Here is a 20,848-nt window from a genome sequence, read left to right as displayed (position 1 = left end):
CAACTCTAGTTATGAAAACTATGATGAGCTTGCTATTAATCATGATAATCAAGATAAAACGAATGACGATGATAAGAAGGAGATTGAGCGTCTAACTAAAGAACTAAACACTCTTAAGTTAGCTCATGAAACTACCTTGGAAGATCATCGAGAACTTTTAAAGACTCATGATAAGCTACGCTTTGAAAAGCTCAACCTTGAGCAAGAACATGAGTTTTTAAAGGCAATCAATGATGATCTTTGCAAGAAAAGTCCTTCTTACATTGCCAAGCATTTACTCTTGTCTACTTAGATGCCACAAGTCAAATCTAGTAACAAGAACAAGAAAGATTCTTCATCTAGTAGTAACAACAATCATGCTAAATCCAATGTTGTTGCTTCTAGTAGCTCTCTTGATTCCACTAATGATTCTCTTAGCCAAGTTACACTTGAGCAAGAAAATAGCTTATTGAAGGGAATTATAGAGAAAGGTGTTTACAAGAGCCTTGCCGGAAGTAAGCAATTTGAGGAAATTGTACGCAAGCAAGGAAGACACCGGAAGAATCAAGGTGTTGGTTTTGAACGAAAGTTCAATGCCAATGGAGTTGAGTGGGAAGAAGATCAATACCCCAAGACGAAGTTTGTTCCTCAACAAGAGAAGTATGATCCTACTTCTTTCAAAGGAACACAATCTCAAGATGATCTTCCACCACAAGACCACAAGCAAAAAGGCAAGGACAAGCTTCAAGAGGAGATTGATGCATTCGAGGAAGCACCCAAGGCCTTGGTCAAATGGATTCCCAAGACTACATCAAGTTCTACTTCAAGTACGACTACAACCCCAAGGATTCCCATCAGAATGGTGTGGATCCCGAAGAACAAGAACTAGAGAGTTCTTGAGGGTGACTCCGCCAACCTACTTCACTCTTATCATTTTGGCAAGGACAAGTGCAAACAACTTTCATATCTTGCACTAGTTCAAGGAGTCACAAACCCTCTTGTTGGTAAGACAAGGGACAAGGTAACCTAATGCTTCCATGGACATCATCTTGTGTACACATCAGTCTATGTCTATGGATATCCTTGTTTGTTCCTTGTGGGACTAACCCATGTAGGTATTGAAAGTGCAACTCACTCCAAAGGATTGCTCCGAATGATCTACATCAACATTGAGCATCCACATCTTCAACACCTACATGAAGTCATCATCGACAAAACCCAAGGTTAGTTGATCCCTCTTAGGGGGGATATCACATCTAGGGGGAGCTTTACTCTAATCAATTGAGTTAAAGCAACTCTAATGGTGTGAGTACAACAATGCTCTATGTAAAAGTGGTAACCCCACTTGTGCTTAAACGATGAGTATGACCTATGATCAAATGTTCTCATTTGACTCCTAAGTCAATATACTCATATATAGATGACCTAGTCATCGCCAATTGCTTGATAGATGCTAGAGTGTCTGTGCATGCTTCGTCACATATTTCATTTGCCATTTTAATTGTGTGAGCATGTTGAATGCATATTTTTCTCATTCGAGGACATCCATTTGTTGCTTTGATTGTTTGGTTTTTCTCTTTTGCCAAATGGATGGACAAGAATGCCTAAGAACTCCCTCTAGCTATCTATGCTTTTCTCGTCTCAAACTCTATTCATGCTACATCACAAAGTTTGATCAAGTCAGATTCGAACCACTCTATGTGAGGAGCACTCGGAGTTCCCGGTTCGTCATAGACTTAAACTTCCAAAACCTCTTTGTGCATTTTGGTCTGACCGATTCATCCTTTTCGGTCCTATTGAGATCACTTAGTTGATCTAGGTTTTCAATCTCGGTGCAACCGATTTGAACCTTTCGGTCACACCGAGTTGCAGTAACTGCCTGCATTTTTGCATCTCGGTGCCACCGAGTTGTTCCACTCGGTCACACCGACAGGTTCAGGTTATATATACTGACGGGCCAAATTTTGGAAAATTTTCCGAAACCCTTCGCCCACGCATAACCTACTCTACCTCTTCGGGTCTCCGGATCATCTTCTCGCCGCCAGCGACCTCCTGCCGCAGGTCTCTGCCGCCGTCAATGGCAATCTGCTCTGCCGTTGCCGCCGTAGCGAACACTCTCCGCATTAAGAAGTGTTCGATCCCTTGTGCTGTCTTTTTCACTCTGGTTCCTAGCACAAGGACAATGCCATGTTTCTTGCCACGATTGAGATTCATCCATCCAGGTAAAACTTCCTTAGGTCTAGATCGATTCGAAAATTTTAGGGTTAGCTCTCTGCAGAACTCATCTCGAACCGACCGAACTGTAGAAATCGGTCTCACCGATTCGGCCTTGGCCATTGCACATGCGCTCTTCGGTCTGACCGAAACACGCAAATCGTTGTGACCAAGTTCAAGATTCTGTGAAACCCTAGCAATCTCGGTGCCATCAAAGTGTGACTCGGCCCTACCGAGTTCACTAGTTTAGGTTCCAAGTGTTGCTTTGGTATCACCGAGTTTGTCAATTCGGTAGCTCCGAGATCACTTCTATAGAGAACTAAAACTAATCTTTTTGACTCAGTTGTTTTGCAAAACTCATGTACTTTGTGATGCTCATCTAGTCTACCTCATCTACAACCTATTCATAGGGTCTACTGATAGTTTGCCTACAAGATGTCTGATCAAAGTGACAGCCAGAACAAATCTAAAGAACAGGTCCAGATGAGTGAGGGCACTAGTCCCTCTAGCTCTTCTGATGATGGAAGTAGGAGCACTCCAAGCAACTTACCTGAGGCAGCAACCAGATCCAGGAAAAAGAAAACCTCAGAATGGAGGATGAGGATTATGTGGCTGTTGAGGATGAGGCCACTTCAAGGAAAAAGATGCTGAAAAAGGAGTATGGCTCAGCTGCCACAGTTAAGCCAGGGATGCATAAGAAGGCACCAGCAAAGAGAGTTCCTATGTCTAAGGCCAGAGCATCCACTGCTGAAACCTCCAAGCCAACTGAAGAGGCAATTGAAGAAGGGAAGAAAAGGAAGGAAAGGGTCAAGAAGACCACTACCAGAGTGCTTGGTAGATCATCAATAATGAGAGGCTCGGATGAAGAGGAAGAGGATGCTGCACCAGCACCCAAAGCACAAAAGCTCATGGGAGATGCAATTAGATTAGGGGCTACTCCATCTAAACCCAAAGCTGCTCCCAAGGCTACTGCTCTAGCTCAGAATCCTAAACCCAAGAGAAGCACTAGAAACATTCCTGCTGAGGAGAAAAACAAAGCCCCAGTGCCTGAAGCTGCTGAAGAAGAAGAAGAAGACTCAGTTGTGTTGAGGAAGCTAAAGCCCAAAATCCCTGACCACAATGATACACACCCTGTGGCAGTAAACATGAAAATCAAGAAGGATGCAGGACTGAGGTTATGGAGACAGTCTGATGCATATGTTGTCAGGAGGAGGACTGTTGTGGACTACAGGTTTCACACCAAGGAACAACAAGACTTTTATGAGAAAATCCTGCTTGACAAGAAGCCCATTGTGTGTGACATGAGATGGGTTGACTGGGAGTACATCAAGGAGAATGAAGATCGTTATCCAGGTGTATATGAAAGCGTCAAGGCATGTGGAGTTGATACCTTTGTGGCCCAGAAGCTCACCAAGTGGACCGATGAGCTTATCATGCAGTTTTACTCCACTGCCCACTTCTACCCAGATGGAAAGATCATTTGAATGTCCAAAGGTACAAGGTACCAATATTCTATTGATGAATGGGCTAAGTTGATCAATGCCCCTGCAGAGCATGAAGATGACTTGGATGTTTATGCTGAGAAGAAGAAAGACCACAACACAATGGCCAACATGTACAAAGAGATCCCAGATGATGCTTTGGATACTCACAAGTTTGGATCTGTCCACTTCTTGTTGTCTGGTGTGCATACTATAAATTGGATCCTCAGACACACATTGCTACCCAAGTTAGGTGATCACAAGATGATCAGAGGACATGCCATCAACTTGCTACATTTGTTTGATGTGCCTCAAAAATTCAAAGTCACGAGTCTGATTGTGGAGACAATCAAAAGGACAACAGCTGATCAGAAGAGGAGTTGTGGGTATGCCCCACAAATTCAGGAGCTCATCAACTCAAAGATGGGCACAGGCAAATATCTTTTGGATAAGGAGCACTTGCCCATCTACCCTGAATTTGAAGACAACACTTTTGTCATGGATGAAAATGAACCATCTTCAGCTCAATCACATGAGAAGAGAGAAAAAGTAAGGGCAGAGAAAGTTGCAAAGATGCCAAGTGTTGAGAAGGCATCTCAGGTTTTCTAGAAGACCAAGCAAGATCAGCTTGGATATCTGATCCAATCCACCTTGAGGATTGAGAAGGGCTTGGCCACCCTGACTCAAAACCAGGAGAGCTTGGAGAGGATCGTTGAGCAGAAATTCTATGATCTTGATGTCAAAGTAACTGAGATTTAGTCAACAGTTGAGCAGCTTCAGGAGGAAGTGGAGGAGAAGAAGGGCAAGTCAACTACAGATGCTTTTGCTAGAGTGCGCCGAAGCCAGAGGTCTGCTGCAGTACCAGTCACAGATACTTGAGCTTCAGTGTCAGCACCAGCAGCCAGAGCTCCAGTGCCACCACCAGCAGCCACTCCATCAGCTCCAACTACTTCATCGGAAGCCTTCGTCCTTGGAGTTCTCTCTACACCACCTCCCGAAGATCAAGCCTGAGAGTCGTTTAGCACTATGCATTTTTGAACTTTATGGTAACTTGTTCCCAAAGGGGGAGAAACATGTATAGATCATAGGCTTCGAGAGAGTGTGTTATTCTTTTTTATCTCTCTTGCTATTTTGGTTGAGCTTCTTTGTTGAGTGCTTGTGTGAGATACTTTATGTCCTTGTGAGATACTTGTTGATCATGTGTTCGATCATATGCTACCCTTAATGCTTGTTGGATGATATCATCTCTTATATCCTTATATGATCATTCACTTGCTTGGTGATGAGTGCATGCTTTTAATCTCTATCATTTTGAGCGCTCCACCAAGATGTATGTGACATGGAAGAGTAACCCATGATCCTAATCGATTGTGCATTTGCATTCAAAAGCAAATTTTAAATAATGCACAAATTTAGGGGGAGCTCTTGCTTATCACATACTTCTCAAAGCGACGATGTTTTTTCAATCTTATTTATCATTTGTCGAAGCTTTGATCTATATGTTGTCATCAATTACCAAAAAGGGGGAGATTGAAAGTGCAACTATCCCTGGGTGGTTTTGGTAATTCCTAACAACATATAACTCATTGAGCTAATGCTACTTAAAGATAAACATTTCAGGAAAGCTCAATGATTGGCATGGCATGGATGAGAAAAGTGGATCCCTCAAAATTCTAAGGACAAAGAATTGGCTCAAGCTCAAAGCTCAGGACTCTACATCTTTTCATTTTAAGTGATCCAAGATCACATTGAGTCCATAGGAAAAGCCAATACTATTAAGAGGGGATGAGGTGTTGCCTAATGGCTTGCTTGCTCAAAGTGCTTAGTGATATGCTCCAAAGTCCTCAACTACTTTCTCACATCCACATATGTCCCAAACCAAAAGTCAAACTCGGCCCCACCGAAACTTTCTATCCGGCGCCACCGAGTTCAGTTGACATAGCCACTGCCAGAAACCCTAGTCTTTTCGGTCCACCGATAGGGATCTCGGTCTCACCGAGATGGGATTGTAATCTCTCTGTTTCCCTTCGTAACGTTTCGGTCAAACCGAGATGAGCGATCGGTCCCACCGAGATTGCAATGCAAACTCTCTGTTTCCCTTTCGTAACGTTTCGGTCCAACCGAGATGAGCGATCGGTCCCACCGAGTTTGCTTGACCAACTCTCTTTTAGTCCATTACCAAAATCGGTCTCACCGAGTTTGTGTAATCGGTCTCACCGAGATTACGTTATGCCCTAACCCTAACAAAATCGGTCCCACCGAGTTGACATGTCGGTCCCACCGAAAATCCTAACGTTCACATTTTGAACTAAATCGGTCTGACCGAGTTTCATGATTCGGTCCCACCGAGTTTGGTGATTTGTGTGTAACGGTTAGATTTTGTGTGGAGGCTATTTATACCCCTCCACCCACTCTTCATTCATGGAGAGAGCCATCAGAACATGCCTACACTTCCAACATACATTTTCTGAGAGAGAACCACCTACACTTGTGTTGAGGTCAAGATATTCCACTCCAACCACATAAATCTTGATCTCTAGCCTTCCCCAAGTTGCTTTCCACTCAAATCATCTTTCCACCAAATCCAAATCCTGTGAGAGAGAGTTGAGTGTTGGGGAGACTATCATTTGAAGCACAAGAGCAAGGAGTTCATCATCAACACACCATTTGTTACCTCTTGGAGAGTGGTGTCTCCTAGATTGGTTAGGTGTCACTTGGGAGCCTCCGTCAAGATTGTGGAGTTGAACCAAGGAGTTTGTAAGGGCAAGGAGATCGCCTACTTCGTGAAGATCTACCCGAGTGAGGCAAGTCCTTCGTGGGCGACGGCCATGGTGGGATAGACAAGGTTGCTTCTTTGTGGACCCTTCGTGGGTGGAGCCCTCCGTGGACTCGCGCAACCGTTACCCTTCGTGGGTTGAAGTCTCCACCAACGTGGATGTACGATAGCACCACCTATCGGAACCACGCCAAAAATCTTCGTGTCTCCAATTGCGTTTGCACAATCCAAACTCCTCCCTTTACCTTCATATGCAATTGTTTTACTTCCCACTGCTATACTCTTAGAATTGCATGTGTAGCTTGATTGCTTGACTTGTGCCAAGTTGCTAAAATCTGCCTTGAACTAAAATTGGGAAAGGGCTAGATTTTTATTTGGTTAAGTAGTCTAATCACCCCCCCCCCTCTAGACATACTTTCGATCCTACAGTTGTGCATGATGGGAGTATTTTGTGTGACAAAAATGGAGCATGGCCAAACTATATGACTTTGTAGGGGTAAGCTTTCTTTGGCTATGTTCTTTTGATAAGACATGATTGCTTGGTTAGCATTGCTTGAAGTATTATTATTTTTATGTCAATATTAAACTTCTATCTAGAATCTTTCGGATCTAAACATTCATGTCGTAATAAAAATAATACATTGAAAATTATGTTAGGTAGCATTCCACATCAAAAAATTATGTTTTTATCATTTACCTACTCGAGGACGAGCAGGAATTAAGCTTGGGGATGCTTCATACGTCTCCAACATATCTATAATTTTTGATTGTTCCATGCTATTATATTATCTGTTTTGGATGTTTTTGGGCTTTATTATACACTTCTATATTATTTTTGGGACTAACCTATTAATCGAAAGCCGAGTGCAAATTGCTATTTTTTGCCTATTTCAGTGTTTCGTAGAAAAGGAATATCAAACAGAATTCAAACGGAATGAAACCTTCGCGAGGATCTTTTTTGGAACAAACGTGATCCAGGAGACTTGGAGTGGGCATCAAGGAAGCAACGAGGCGGCCACGAGGTAGGGCGGCGCGCCCCCACCCTCGTGGGCCCCTCGCAGCTACACTGGGCTACTTCTTTCGCCTATATATACTCTTATACCCTGAAAACATCCAAGGGAGCCACGAAACCACGGTTCCACCGCCACAACCTTCTGCACCCGTGAGATCCCATCTGGGGACCTTTTCCAGTGATCTGCCGAAGGGGGATTCGATCACGGAGGGCTTCTACATCAACACCATAGCCTCTCCGATGATGTGTGAGTAGTTTACCACAGACCTTCGGGTCCATAGATATTAGCTAGATGGCTTCTTCTCTTTCTTTGGATCTCAATACAAAGTTCTCCTCGATGTTCTTGGAGATCTATTCGATGTAATTCTTTTTGCGGTGTGTTTTCCGAGATCCGATGAATTGTGGATTTATGATTAAGATTATCTATGAACAATATTTGATTCTTCTCTGAATTCTTATATGCATGATTTGATATCTTTGCAAGTCTCTTCGAATTATCAGTTTAGTTTGGCCTACTAGATTGATCTTTCTTGCAATGGGAGAAGTGCTTAGCTTTGGGTTCAATCTTGCGGTGCTCGATCCTAGTGACAGAAGGGAACCGACACGTATTGTATTGTTGCCATCGAGGATAAAAAGATGGGGTTTATATCATATTGCTTGAGTTTATCCCTCTACATCATGTCATCTTGCCTAATGCGTTACTCTTTTCTTATGAACTTAATACCCTAGATGCATGCTGGATATCGGTTGATGTGTGGAGTAATAGTAGTAGATGCAGAATCGTTTCGTTCTACTTGACACGGACGCGCTGCCTATATTTATGATCATTGCCTTAGATATCATCATAACTATGCACTTTTCTATCAATTGCTCGGCAGTAATTTGTTGACCCACCGTAATACATGCTATCATGAGAGAAGCCAATAGTGAAACCTATGGCCCCCGGGTCTACTTTACATCATATAAGTTTCCGATCTATAATTCTTGTTTACTATTTATTTTACAATCTTTACTTTTCAATCTATACAACAAAACTACCAAAAATATTTATCTTATTATCTTTATCAGATCTCACTTTTGCAAGTGCCGTGAAGGGATTAACAACCCCTTTATCGCATTGGTTGCAAGGTTCTTGATTGTTTGTGCAGGTACTAGGTGACTTGCGTGTAGTCTCCTACTGGATTGATTCCTTGGTTCTCAAAAACTGAGGGAAATGCTTACGTTAAATTACTGCATCATCCTTTCCTTTTCAAGGGAAAACCAATGCATGCTCAAGAGGTAGCATCTATATTCATGATCATTGCCTTAGATATCGTTGTAACTTTGCGCTTTTCTATCAATTGCTCGGAAGTATTTTTTCACCCACCGTATTATTTGCTATCTTGAGAGAAGCCTCCAGTCAAACCTATGGCCCCCGGGTCTATTTTCCATCATATAAGTTTCTATTTTCCATAATAAAGTTTCCGATCTACTACTTTTGCAATCTTTTACTTTCTGGTCTATAAACTAAAAATACCAAAAAATATTTACTTTACCGTTTATCTATCTCTATCAGATCTCAATTTCACAAGTAACCGTGAAGGGACCGACAACCCCTTTATCATGTTGGGTGCAAGTTGTTTGATTGTTTGTGCAGGTATTCGGTGATTTGTCCGTGGTCTCCTACTGGATTGATACCTTGGTTCTCAAACTGAGGGAAATACTTATCTCTACTTTGCTACATCACCCTTTCCTCTTCAAGGGAAAAATCAATGCAAGCTCAAGAAGTAGCACCGCCTAGCTCAAATCGATGGGGGTACTTTCATAACTTACCCCACATTTCAGACAAGCACGTCCCTAAGCCATGGTTCCCCCTCCTACCCCCTCCGCCCCCATTCATACACCGAGGCCCCGAAAACCCGCGAAGCCCCACACCCTCCTCCGTCCGCCACCAAGCTGGAGCCTTTTTCTCGATGACGTTGTCCACCGCAACACCCCGACCTCCATCGTCCACCATACCAAAGAGCTGCCCTGACATTCCCCTCGTCTTTCGCACCACCTCCATTCCCATACCGTTGTCTTCACCTACACCACCGGAAGAGCAGCATCATCACCGATTCCTCGGATGAAGCTGAGGCCTAATCAGCGCCACCAAAGAGGTTCTACAGTAAAATCGCTGCATTTTTTTCTTGATTCAATCTCATGGTGCTGCCAGCGCTCAGTCCCGAGCCGACATGGTGCGACTCCATCTTTTTTGCGAGGAAGTGTGGCTCCATCTACGGAGGCGTCGCCAGCCACTTCCTCCACGGCGTCGCTCCCTCAGCAGGGATGTCCACATCAGTAGGAGCTCCTGCTGCTTTGGCTCTCGCTCACGCTGCTGCTATGCTCTTGGTCTCAGTCCCCTGTCTGGTTTGCTCTTGATCTTGCTCACATTGCTGCTCTCGCTCTTGATCTTGCTTGTGCTGCTTCTCTACTCCTGCTCGCGCTGTGATAGCGGCTTGAAGCTACGTCCGTATTTCCCCAAAGAGGAAGGGATGATGCAGCACAGTGACGGTAGGTATTTCCCTCAGTGATGAAACCAAGGTTATTGAACCAGTAGGAGGACCAAGCAACACTACGTAAATGGCACCTGCACACAAATAACAAATACTCACAACCCAACGTATTAAAGGGGTTGTCAATCCCTTTCGGCTAACGGCCACAGAAATTGGCAACGTACGTGAATAAATTGTAGTAGATTGATAGATCGAACACCAAATAAAATAAATAAGAATAAATTGCAGCAAGGCATTTTTGTATTTTTGGGTTTAATAGATCTGAAAATAAAAGGCAAATAAAATAGATTGCAAAGGCAAATAATATGAGAAAGAGACCCGGGGGTCGTAAGTTTCACTAGTGGCTTCTCTCAAGAAAAATAGCAAATGGTGGGTAAACAAATTACTGTTGGGCAATTGATTGAACTTCAAATACTCATGAAGATATCCAGGCAATGATCACTACATAGGCTGTTGGGGAACGTAGTAATTCAAAAAAATTCGTACGATCATGCAAGATCTAACTAGGAGATGCATCACAACGAGAGGGGGAGTTTGTCCATGTACCCTTGTAGACCAAAAGCGGAAGCGTTAGGTTAACACGGTTGATGTAGTCGAACGTCTTCATGATCCAACCGATCTAGTACCGAATGTACGGCACCTTCGAGTTTAGCACACGTTCAGCACGATGATGTCCCTCGAGCTCTTGATCCAGTTGACGAAGAGGGAGAGTTATGTCGGCATGATGGCGTGACAATGGTGATGATGGAGTTACGAGCGCAGGGCTTCGCCTAAGCACTACGACGATATGACTGAGGTGTTAAACTATGGAGGGGGGCACCGCACATGGCTAAGAGATTGTCTGTTGTGCCTTTGGGGTGCCCCCCGCCTTCGTATATAAAGGGGGAGGAGGAGGTGGCCGGCCAAGGGGGGCACGCCATGGGGGGGGGGAGTCCTACTAGGACTCCGTTCCTAGTAGGATTCGCCCCCCTTTCCTTCCAACGGAGAGGGGGAAAGGGGAAGGGAGAGAGAGGGAGAACGAAAGAGGGGGGTCACGCCTCCTTCCATTGTCCAATTCAGATTGGGGCAAGGGGCGTGTGCCCCACCTCCTGTGGCATGTCTCCTCTCCTCCACTATGGCCCATTAGGCACAATAACTTTCCTGGGGGGTTCTGGTAGCCTCCAAGTACTCCGAAAAATCCTCGAACCTTATCGGAACCATTCCGGTGTCCATATATAACCTTCCAATATATCAATCTTTAACTCTCGACCATTTCAAGACTCCTCATCATGTCCGTGATCTCATCCGGGACTCCAAACAAACTTCGGTCATCAAATCACATAACTCATAATACAAATTGTCGTCAAACGTTAAGCGTGCGGACCCTACGGGTTCGAGAACTATGTAGACATGACCGAGACTCATCTCCGGTCAATAACCAATAGCGGAACCTAGATGCTCATATTGGCTCCTACATATTCTGCGAAGATCTTTATCGATCAAACCGCATAACAACATACGTTATTCCCTTTGTCATCGTGTCATCGGTATGTTACTTGCCCGAGATTCGATCGTCGGTATCATCATACCTAGTTCAATCTTGTTACCGGCAAGTCTCTTTACTCGTTCCGTAATGCATCATCCCGTAACTAACTCATTAGTCACATTTCTTGTAAGGCTTATAGTGAGGTGCATTACCGAGAGGGTCAGTAATGCATCATCCCGTAACTAACTCATTAGTCACATTTCTTGCAAGGCTTATAGTGAGGTGCATTACCGAGAGGGCCCAGAGATACCTCTCCGGTACACGGAGTGACAAATCCTAATCTTGATCTATGCCAACTCAACAAACACCTTTGGAGACACCTGTAGAGCATCTTTATATTCACCCAGTTATGTTGTGACGTTTGATAGCACACAAGGTGTTCCTCCGGTATTCAGGAGTTGCATAATCTCACAGTCAGAGGAATATGTATAAGTCATGAATAAAGCAATAGCAATAAAACTGAACGATCATAATGCTAAGCTAACGGATGGATCTTGCCCATCACATCATTCTCTAATGATGTGATCCCATTCATCAAATGACAACACATGTCAATGGTCAGGAAACTTAACCATCTTTGATTAACGAGCTAGTTAAGTAGAGGCATACTAGGGACACTCTGTTTGTCTATGTATTCACACATGTACTAAGTTTCCGGTTAATACAATTCTAGCATGAATAATAAACATTTATCATGATATAAGGAAATATAAATAAAAACTTTATTATTGCCTCTAGGGCATATTTCCTTCAGTCTCCCACTTGCACTAGAGTCAATAATCTAGATTACATAGTAATGATTCTAACACCCATGGAGTCTTGGTGATGATCATGTTTTGCTCGTGAGAGAGGCTTAGTCAACGGGTCTGCAACATTCAGATCCGTATGTATCTTGCAAATCTCTATGTCTCCCTCCTTGACTTGATCATGGATGGAATTGAAGTGTGTCTTGATGTGTTTGGTTCTCTTGTGAAATCTGGATTCCTTCGCCAAGGCAATTGCTCCAGTATTGTCACAAAAGATTTTCATTGGACCCGATGCACTAGGTATTACACCTAGATCGGATCTGAACTCCTTCATCTAGACTCCTTCATTTGCTACTTCTGAAGCAGCTATGTACTCCGCTTCACACGTAGATCCCGCCACGATGCTCTTCTTGGAACTGCACCAACTTACAGCTCCACCATTCAATATAAATACGTATCCGGTTTGTGACATAGAGTTACCCGGATCAGTGTCAAATCTTGCATCGACGTAACCATTTACAATGAGCTCTTTTTCACCTCCATAAACGAGAAACATATCCTTAGCCCTTTTCAGGTATTTTAGGATGTTCTTGACCGCTGTCCAGTGATCCACTCCTGGATTACTTTGGTACCTCCCTCCTAACTTATAGCAAGGCACACATCAGGTCTGGTGCACAACATTGCATACATGATAGAAGATATGGCTGAGGCATAGGGAATGCCTTTCATTTTCTCTCCATCTTCTGAAGTGGTTGAGCATTGAGTCTGACTCAACTTCACACCTTGTAACATAGGCAAGAACCCTTTCATTGACTGATCCAGTTTGAACTTCTTCAAACTTTATCAAGGTATGTGCTTTGTAAAAGTCCAATTAAGTGTCTTGATCTATCTCTATAGATATTGATGCCTAATATATAAGCAGCTTCACTGAGGTATTTCATTGAAAAATTCTTATTCAAGTATCCTTTTATGCTATACATAAATTTTGTATTATTCCCAATCAACAATATGTCATCCACATATAATTTTAGAAATGCTACAGAGCTCCCACTCACTTTCTTGTAAATACAGGCTTCTCCAAAAGTCTGTATAAAACCATATGCTTTGATCACACTATCAAAGGGTATATTCCAACTTCGAGAGGCTTGCACCAGTCCATAAATGGATCGTTGGAGCTTGCACACTTTGTTAGTACCTTTAGGATCGACAAAACCTTCTGGTTGTATCATATACAACTCTTCTTCAAGATATGCATTAAGGAATGCAGTTTTGACATCCCTTTGCCAAATTTCATAATCATAAAATGCGGCAATTGCTAACATGATTTGGACAGACTTAAGAATCGCTATGGGTGAGAAGGTCTCATCGTAGTAAACTCCTTGAACTTGTCGAAAACCTTTCGCAACAAGTCGAGCTTTGTAGACAGTAACATTACCGTCAGCGTCAGTCTTCTTCTTGAAGATCCATTTATTATCTATGGCTTGCCGATCATCGAGCAAGTAAACCAAAGTCCACACTTTGTTCTCATATATGGATCCCATCTCAGATTTCATGGCCTCAAGCCATTTCGCGGAATCTGGGCTCATCATCGCTTCCTCATAGTTCGTAGGTTCGTCATGGTCAAGTAACATGACCTCCAGAACAGGGTTATCGTACCACTCTGGTGCGGACCGTACTCTAGTTGACCTACAAGGTTCGGTAGTAACTTGATCTGAAGTTTCATGATCATCATCATTAGCTTCCTCACTAATTGGTGTAGGAATCACTAGAACTGATTTCTGTGATGAACTACTTTCCAATTCAGGAGAAGGTAGAATTACCTCATCAAGTTCTACTTTCCTCCCACTCACTTCTTTCGAGAGAAACTCCTTCTCTAGAAAGGATCCAATCTTAGCAACAAATATCTTGCCTTCGGATCTGTGATAGAAGGTGTACCCAACAGTCTCTTTTGGGTATCCTATGAATACACATTTCTCTGATTTGGGTTCGAGCTTATCAGGTTGAAGCTTTTTCACGTAAGCATTGCAGCCCCAAACTTTAAGAAACGATAGCTTAGGTTTCTTGCCAAACCACAGTTCATATGGTGTCATCTCAACGGATTTAGATGGTGCCCTATTTAACGTGAATGCAGTCGTCTCTAAAGCATAACCCCAAAATGATAGCGATAAATCAATAAGAGACATCATAGATCGCACCATATCTAATAAAGTACGGTTACGATGTTCGGACACACCATTACGCTATGGTGTTCCAGGTGGCGTGAGTTGTGAAACTATTCCACATTGTTTCAAATGAAGACCAAACTCATAACTCAAATATTCACCTCCACGATCAGATCGTAGAAACTTTATTTTCTTGTTACGATGATTTTCCACTTCACTCTAAAATTCTTTGAACTTTCAAATGTTTCAGACTTATGTTTCATCAAGTAGATATACCCATATCTGCTCAAATCATCTATGAAGGTCAGAAAATAACGATACCCACCGCAATCCTCCACACTCATTGGACCGCATACACCAGTATGTATTATTTCCAATAAGTCAGTTGCTCGCTCCATTGTTCCAGACAACGGAGTCCTAGTCATCTTTCCCATGAGTCATGGTTCGTAAGCATCAAGTGATTCCAAAATCCCATCAACATGGAGTTTGTTCATGTGCTTTACACCAATATGACCTAAACGGTAGTGCCACAAATAAGTTGCACTATCATTATTAACCTTGCATCTTTTGGATTTAATATTATCAATATGTGTATCACTACAATCGACATTCATTAAAAATAGACCACTCATCAGGGGTGCATGACCATAAAAGATATTACTCATATAAATAGAACAACCATTATTCTCTGATTTAAATGAATAACCGTCTCGCATTAAACAAGATCCAGATATAATGTTCATGCTCAACACTGACACCAAATAACAATTATTTAGGTCTAAAACTAATCCCGACGGTAGATGTAGAGGTAGCGTGCCAACGACGATCACATCGACTTTGGAACCATTTCCCACACACACATCGTCACCTCGTCCTTAGCTAATCTTCGTTTAATCCATAGCCCCATGTTTCATGTTGCAAATATGAGGAACAGAACCAGTATCAAATACCCAGGCGCTACTACGAGCATTAGTAAGGTACACAACAATAACATGTATATCAAATATACCTTTTACTTTGCCATCCTTCTTATCCACCAAATACTTGGGGCAGTTCTGCTTCCAATGACTAGTCCCTTTGCAGTAGAAGCACTTAGTCTTAGGCTTAGGTCCAGAATTGGGCTTCTTCACTTGAGAAGCAACTTGCTTTCCCTTCTTCTTGAAGTTCCCCTTCTTCCCTTTGCCCTTTTTCTTGAAAATAGTAGTCTTGTTAACCATCAACACCTGATGCTCCTTCATGATTTCTACCTCTGTGGCCTTTAGCATTGCGAAGAGCTCGGGAATAGTCTTCTCCATCCCTTGCATATTATAGTTCATCGCGAAGCCTTTATAGCTTGGTGGCAGTGATTGAAGAACTCTGTCAATAACATTATCATCAGGAAGATTAACTCCCAGCTGAGTCAAGTGGTTGTGGTACCCAGACATTCCGAGTATGTGTTCACTGATAGAACTATTCTCCTCCATTTTGCAGTTGTAGAACTTGTTGGAGACTTCATATCTCTCAACCCGGGCATTTTCTTGAAATATTAACTTCAACTCCTGGAACATCTCATATGCTCCATGACATTCAAAACATCTTTGAAGTCCCGGTTCAAGGACGTAAAGCATGGCACACTGAACTATCGAGTAGTCATCTGAAAGTGCAAATATCCCTGGGTGGTTTTGGTAATTATTAACAACATATAGCTCATTAAACTAATACTATTTCAAGATGATCATTTCAGAAAGTTCAATGATTGGCATGGCATGGATTAGGAATGTGGGCCCCTCAAAATGCTAAGGACACACATTGGCTCAATCTCAAGACTCTACTTTTTCATTTTAGTGATCCAAGATCACATCGAGTCCATAGGAAAAGCCAATACTATTAAAAGGGGATGAGGTGTTGCTTAATGGCTTACTTGCTCAAAATGCTTAGTGATATGCTCCAAAAACCCTCAACCACTTTCTCATATCCACATATGTCCCAAACCAAAAGTCAAACTCGGCTCCATCGAAATGATATATCCGGCGCCACCGAGTTCACTTGACATAGCCACTGCCAGAAACCCTAGTCATATCAGTCTCACCGATAGGGATCTCGGTCTCACCGAGATGGGATTGCAAACTCTCTATTTCCCTTCATAACGTTTCGGTCACACCGAGATGAGTGAACGGTCCCACTGAGTTTGCCTGACCAACTCTCTCTTTCCCTTTTGTAACATTTCAGTCTCACCGAAATGAGCGATTCGGTCCCACCGAGTTTGCCTGACCAACTCTCTGGTTAGCCTATTACCAAAATCAGTCCCACCGAGTTTGTGTAATCGGCCTCACCGAGATTACGTTATGCCCTAACCCTAATAGAATCGGTTCCACCGAGTTGACATGTCGGTCCCACCAAAATGCCTAACGGTCATTTTAATTATGAACTGAATTGGTCTGATCGAGTTTTCTGATTCGGTCCCACCGAGTTTGGTAAATTGTGTGTAACGGTTAGATTTTGTGTGGAGGCTATATATACCCCTCCACCCTTCCTTCATTAGAAGGAGAGCCATCAGAACGTGCCTACACTTCAGCATTCATTTTCTAAGAGAGAACCACCTACTCATGTGTTGAGACCAAGGTATTCCATTCCAATCATATGAACCTTGATCTCTAGCCTTCCCAAGTTGCTTTTCCACTCAAATCATCTTTCCACCAAAGCCAAATCAGTGAGAGAGAGTTGAGTGTCTGGGAGACTATCATTTGAAGCACAAGAGCAAGGAGTTCATCATCAACACACCATCTATTACCTTTTGGAGAGTGGCATCTCCTAGATTGGTTAGGTGTCACTTGGGAGCCTCCGACAAGATTGTGGAGTTGAACCAAGTAGTTTGTACGGGCGAGGAGATCGCCTACTTCATGAAGATCTACCCTAGTGAGGCAAGTCCTTCGTGGGTGATGGCCATGGTGCGATAGACAAGGTTGCTTCTTCGTGGACCCTTCATGGGTGGAGCCCTCCATGGACTCGCAAAACCATTACCCTTCGTGGGTTGAAGTCTCCATCAACATGGATGTACGATATCAGCACCTATCGGAACCACGCCAAAAATCTCCGTGTCTACATTACGTTTGCTCCCTCCAAACTCCTCCCTTTAGTTTCATATGCAAATGTTTATATTCCGCTGCTATACTCTTAGACTTGCATGTGTAGGTTGATTGCTTGACTTGTGCTAAGTTGCTAAAATCTGCCAAGACTTAAAATTGGAAAACACTAGATTTTTATTTGGTCAAGTAGTCTAATCACCCCCTCTATACATACTTTCGATCCTACAAGTGGTATCAGAGCTTTGGTCTCCATTTACCTTGATTTGCATAGCTTTTGGTGATCATAGCCTTGGTTTCACAACCCAGGATAGTATGGCGTCTAGCAAGGGAAATTACTAGCGTAGAGGTCCTAACTTTGATGGTAATAATTTTGCTAGTTGGAAGCATAAGATGAAAATGCATATTCTTGGACATAACCCCGCCGTTTGGGCTATTGTGTGTATTGGCTTGCAAGGTGAATTCTTTGATGGGAGAGAACCGAACCGTGAAGCTAGCGCAGAAGAGTTGAAGATGCTACAATTCAATGCTCAAGCTTGCGATATCCTCTTCAACGGATTGTGCCCCGAAGAATTCAACAAAATCAGCCGTCTTGAGAATGCAAAGGAAATTTGGGATACTTTGATTGATATGCATGAAGGTACTGACTCCGTCAAGGAATCCAAAATGGATGTTCTTCAAAGTCAACTTGACAAGTTCAAAATGAATGATGGTGAAGGTGTCGCTGAAATGTACTCTAGGCTTGCTCTCATCACAAATGAGATTGCCAGCTTAGGAAGTGAAGAGATGATCGATAGATTCATCGTCAAGAAGATCCTAAGAGCCTTGGATGGAAAATATGATACCGTGTGCACATTGATCCAAATGATGCCCAACTACAAAGATCTCAAACCAACAGAAGTCATTAGAAGAATTGTTGCTCATGAGATGTCACTCAAGGATAAGGAAGAGCTTCACAACAAGTCACATGGTGCTTACAAAGCCTGATGTGATGCTCCTACATCGTCAAGTGAGAAACAAGCCTTCAATGAAGAATTGAGCCTAATGGTGAAGAACTTCAACAAGTTCTACAAGAGTAGAAGCAAGGGAAGAAGTTCCAAGTCAAGGTCCTATAGTGACAAAAGATATTCGAGTCTTGAACGTAATTGCTACAATTGTGGAAGACCCAGACACTACTCCAATGAGTGTACGGCCCCTACAAAAGAAGAGAAGATTCACCCAAAAGGAGAAGTAGAAGAGAAGAATCACCACCAAGAGAGAGAAGGAGTAGAGATGATCGTTATGAATGAAGAACATCACGGAGAAGCAAGGATTTGGAAAGGAAGGACAAGTCATCAAGGAGCTACACAAAACGAAGACATCAAGCTCATGTTGGTGAATGGGTATCCGGCTCCAACTCCGACAATCACTCCAAGAGAAGTTATCACTCCGACTCTGAATATACTCAAGATGAAGGTGTTGCCAGTTTAGCACTTGTGTCAACCAACTCCTATGACATATTTGACTCACCAAATGAAGGAATTGTAAGATGCTTCAAGGCTAAAGGTCCAAAGGTATCACACCCTGAGTATGTTGATTTCAATAGTGATCAAGATGATTTGTTAGGTGATGATGATTTACTGGTTGACAACTCTAGTGATGAAAACTATGATGAACTTGCTATTAATCATGCTAATAAAGATAAAATGAATGATGATGATAGGAAGGAGATTGAGTGTCTAACTAAAGAACTAAACACTCTTAAGTTAGCTCATGAAACTACCTTGGAAAATCATCGAGAGCTTTTAAAGACTCGTGAGAAGTTATGCTTTGAAAAGCTCAACCTTGAGCAAGAGCATGGGTTCTTCAAACCAATAAATGATGATCTTCGAAAGAAAAGTTCTTCTTACATTGCCAAGCGTTTACTCTTGTCTACTTATATGCCACAAGTTAAATCTAGCAACAAGAGTAAGAAAGATTCTTCTTCTAGTAGTAACAACAATCATGTTAAATCCAATGTTGTTGCTTCTAATAGTTCTCTTGATTCCACTAATAATTATCTTAGCCAAGTTACACTTGAGCAAGAAAATAGCTTATTGAAGGGAATTATGGAGAAAGCTGTCTACAAGAGTCATGCTGGAAGTAAGCAATTTGAGGAAATTGTACACAACCAAGGAAGGCACCGGAAGAATCAAGGTATTGGTTTTGGACGGAAGTTCAATGCTAATGGATTTGAGTGGGAAGAATATCAATACCCCAAGACAAAGTTTGTTCCTCAACAAGAAAACTATGATCCTACTTTCTTCCAAGGGACACAAGCTCAAGATGATCTTTGATACGTCTCCAACGTATCTATAATTTTTGATTGTTCTGTGCTATTATATTATCAACCTTGGATGTTTTATATGCATTTATATGCTATTTTATATGATTTTTGGGACTAACCTATTAACCTAGAGCCAGTGCCAGTTTCTGTTTTTTGTTGTTTTTGAGTATCGCAGAAAAGGAAGACCAAAAGCAGTCCAATTGACCTGAAATTTCATAGAGATCATTTTTGGACCAGAAGAAGCCCATGGAGTATCGGAAGTGGGCCAGAAGAGTCCCGAGGCCACCACAAGTGTGGGGGCGCGCCCTACCACCCTGGGCGCGCCCCCCTGCCTCGTGGCCGCCTCGGGGACCCCCTGACTTGTTCCCGACTCCAACACCTCTTATATAACCCCAAACTTCCAGAAAGAAACCTAGATGAGGAGTTCCGCCACTGCAAGCCTACGTAACCACCAAAAACCAATCTAGACCCGTTCCGGAGCCCTGCCGGAGGGGGGAATCCCTCTCCGGTGGCCATCTTCATCATCCCGGAACTCTCCATGACGAGGAGGGTGTAGTTCACCCTCGAGGCTGAAGTATGTACCGGTAGCTATGTGTTTGATTTCTCTCTCTCGTGTTCTTGATTCGGCACGATCTTGATGTATCGCGGGCTTTGCTATTGTAGTTGGATCTTATGATGTTTCTCCCCCTCTACTCTCTTGTGATGAATTGATTTTTCCCTTTGAAGTTATCTTATCAGATTGAGTCTTTAAGGATTTGAGAACACTTGATGTATGTCTTGCATGTGCTTATCTGTGGTGACAATGGGATATCACGTGATCCACTTGATGTATGTTTTGGTGATCAACTTGCGAGTTCCGTGACCTCGTGAACTTATGCATAGGGGTTGGCACACGTTTTCGTCTTGACTCTCCAGTAGAAACTTTGGGGCACTCTTTGAAGATCTTTGTGTTGGTTGAATAGATGAATCTGACAATGTGTGATGCACATCGTATAATCATACCCACGGATACATGAGGTGACATTGGAGTATCTAGGTGACATTACGGTTTT

Source organism: Triticum aestivum, chromosome 3A (genome assembly GCF_018294505.1).
Source record: "Triticum aestivum cultivar Chinese Spring chromosome 3A, IWGSC CS RefSeq v2.1, whole genome shotgun sequence".
In the NCBI taxonomy this organism is placed as follows: Eukaryota; Viridiplantae; Streptophyta; class Magnoliopsida; order Poales; family Poaceae; genus Triticum; species Triticum aestivum.
This window is presented reverse-complemented; position numbering follows the sequence as displayed.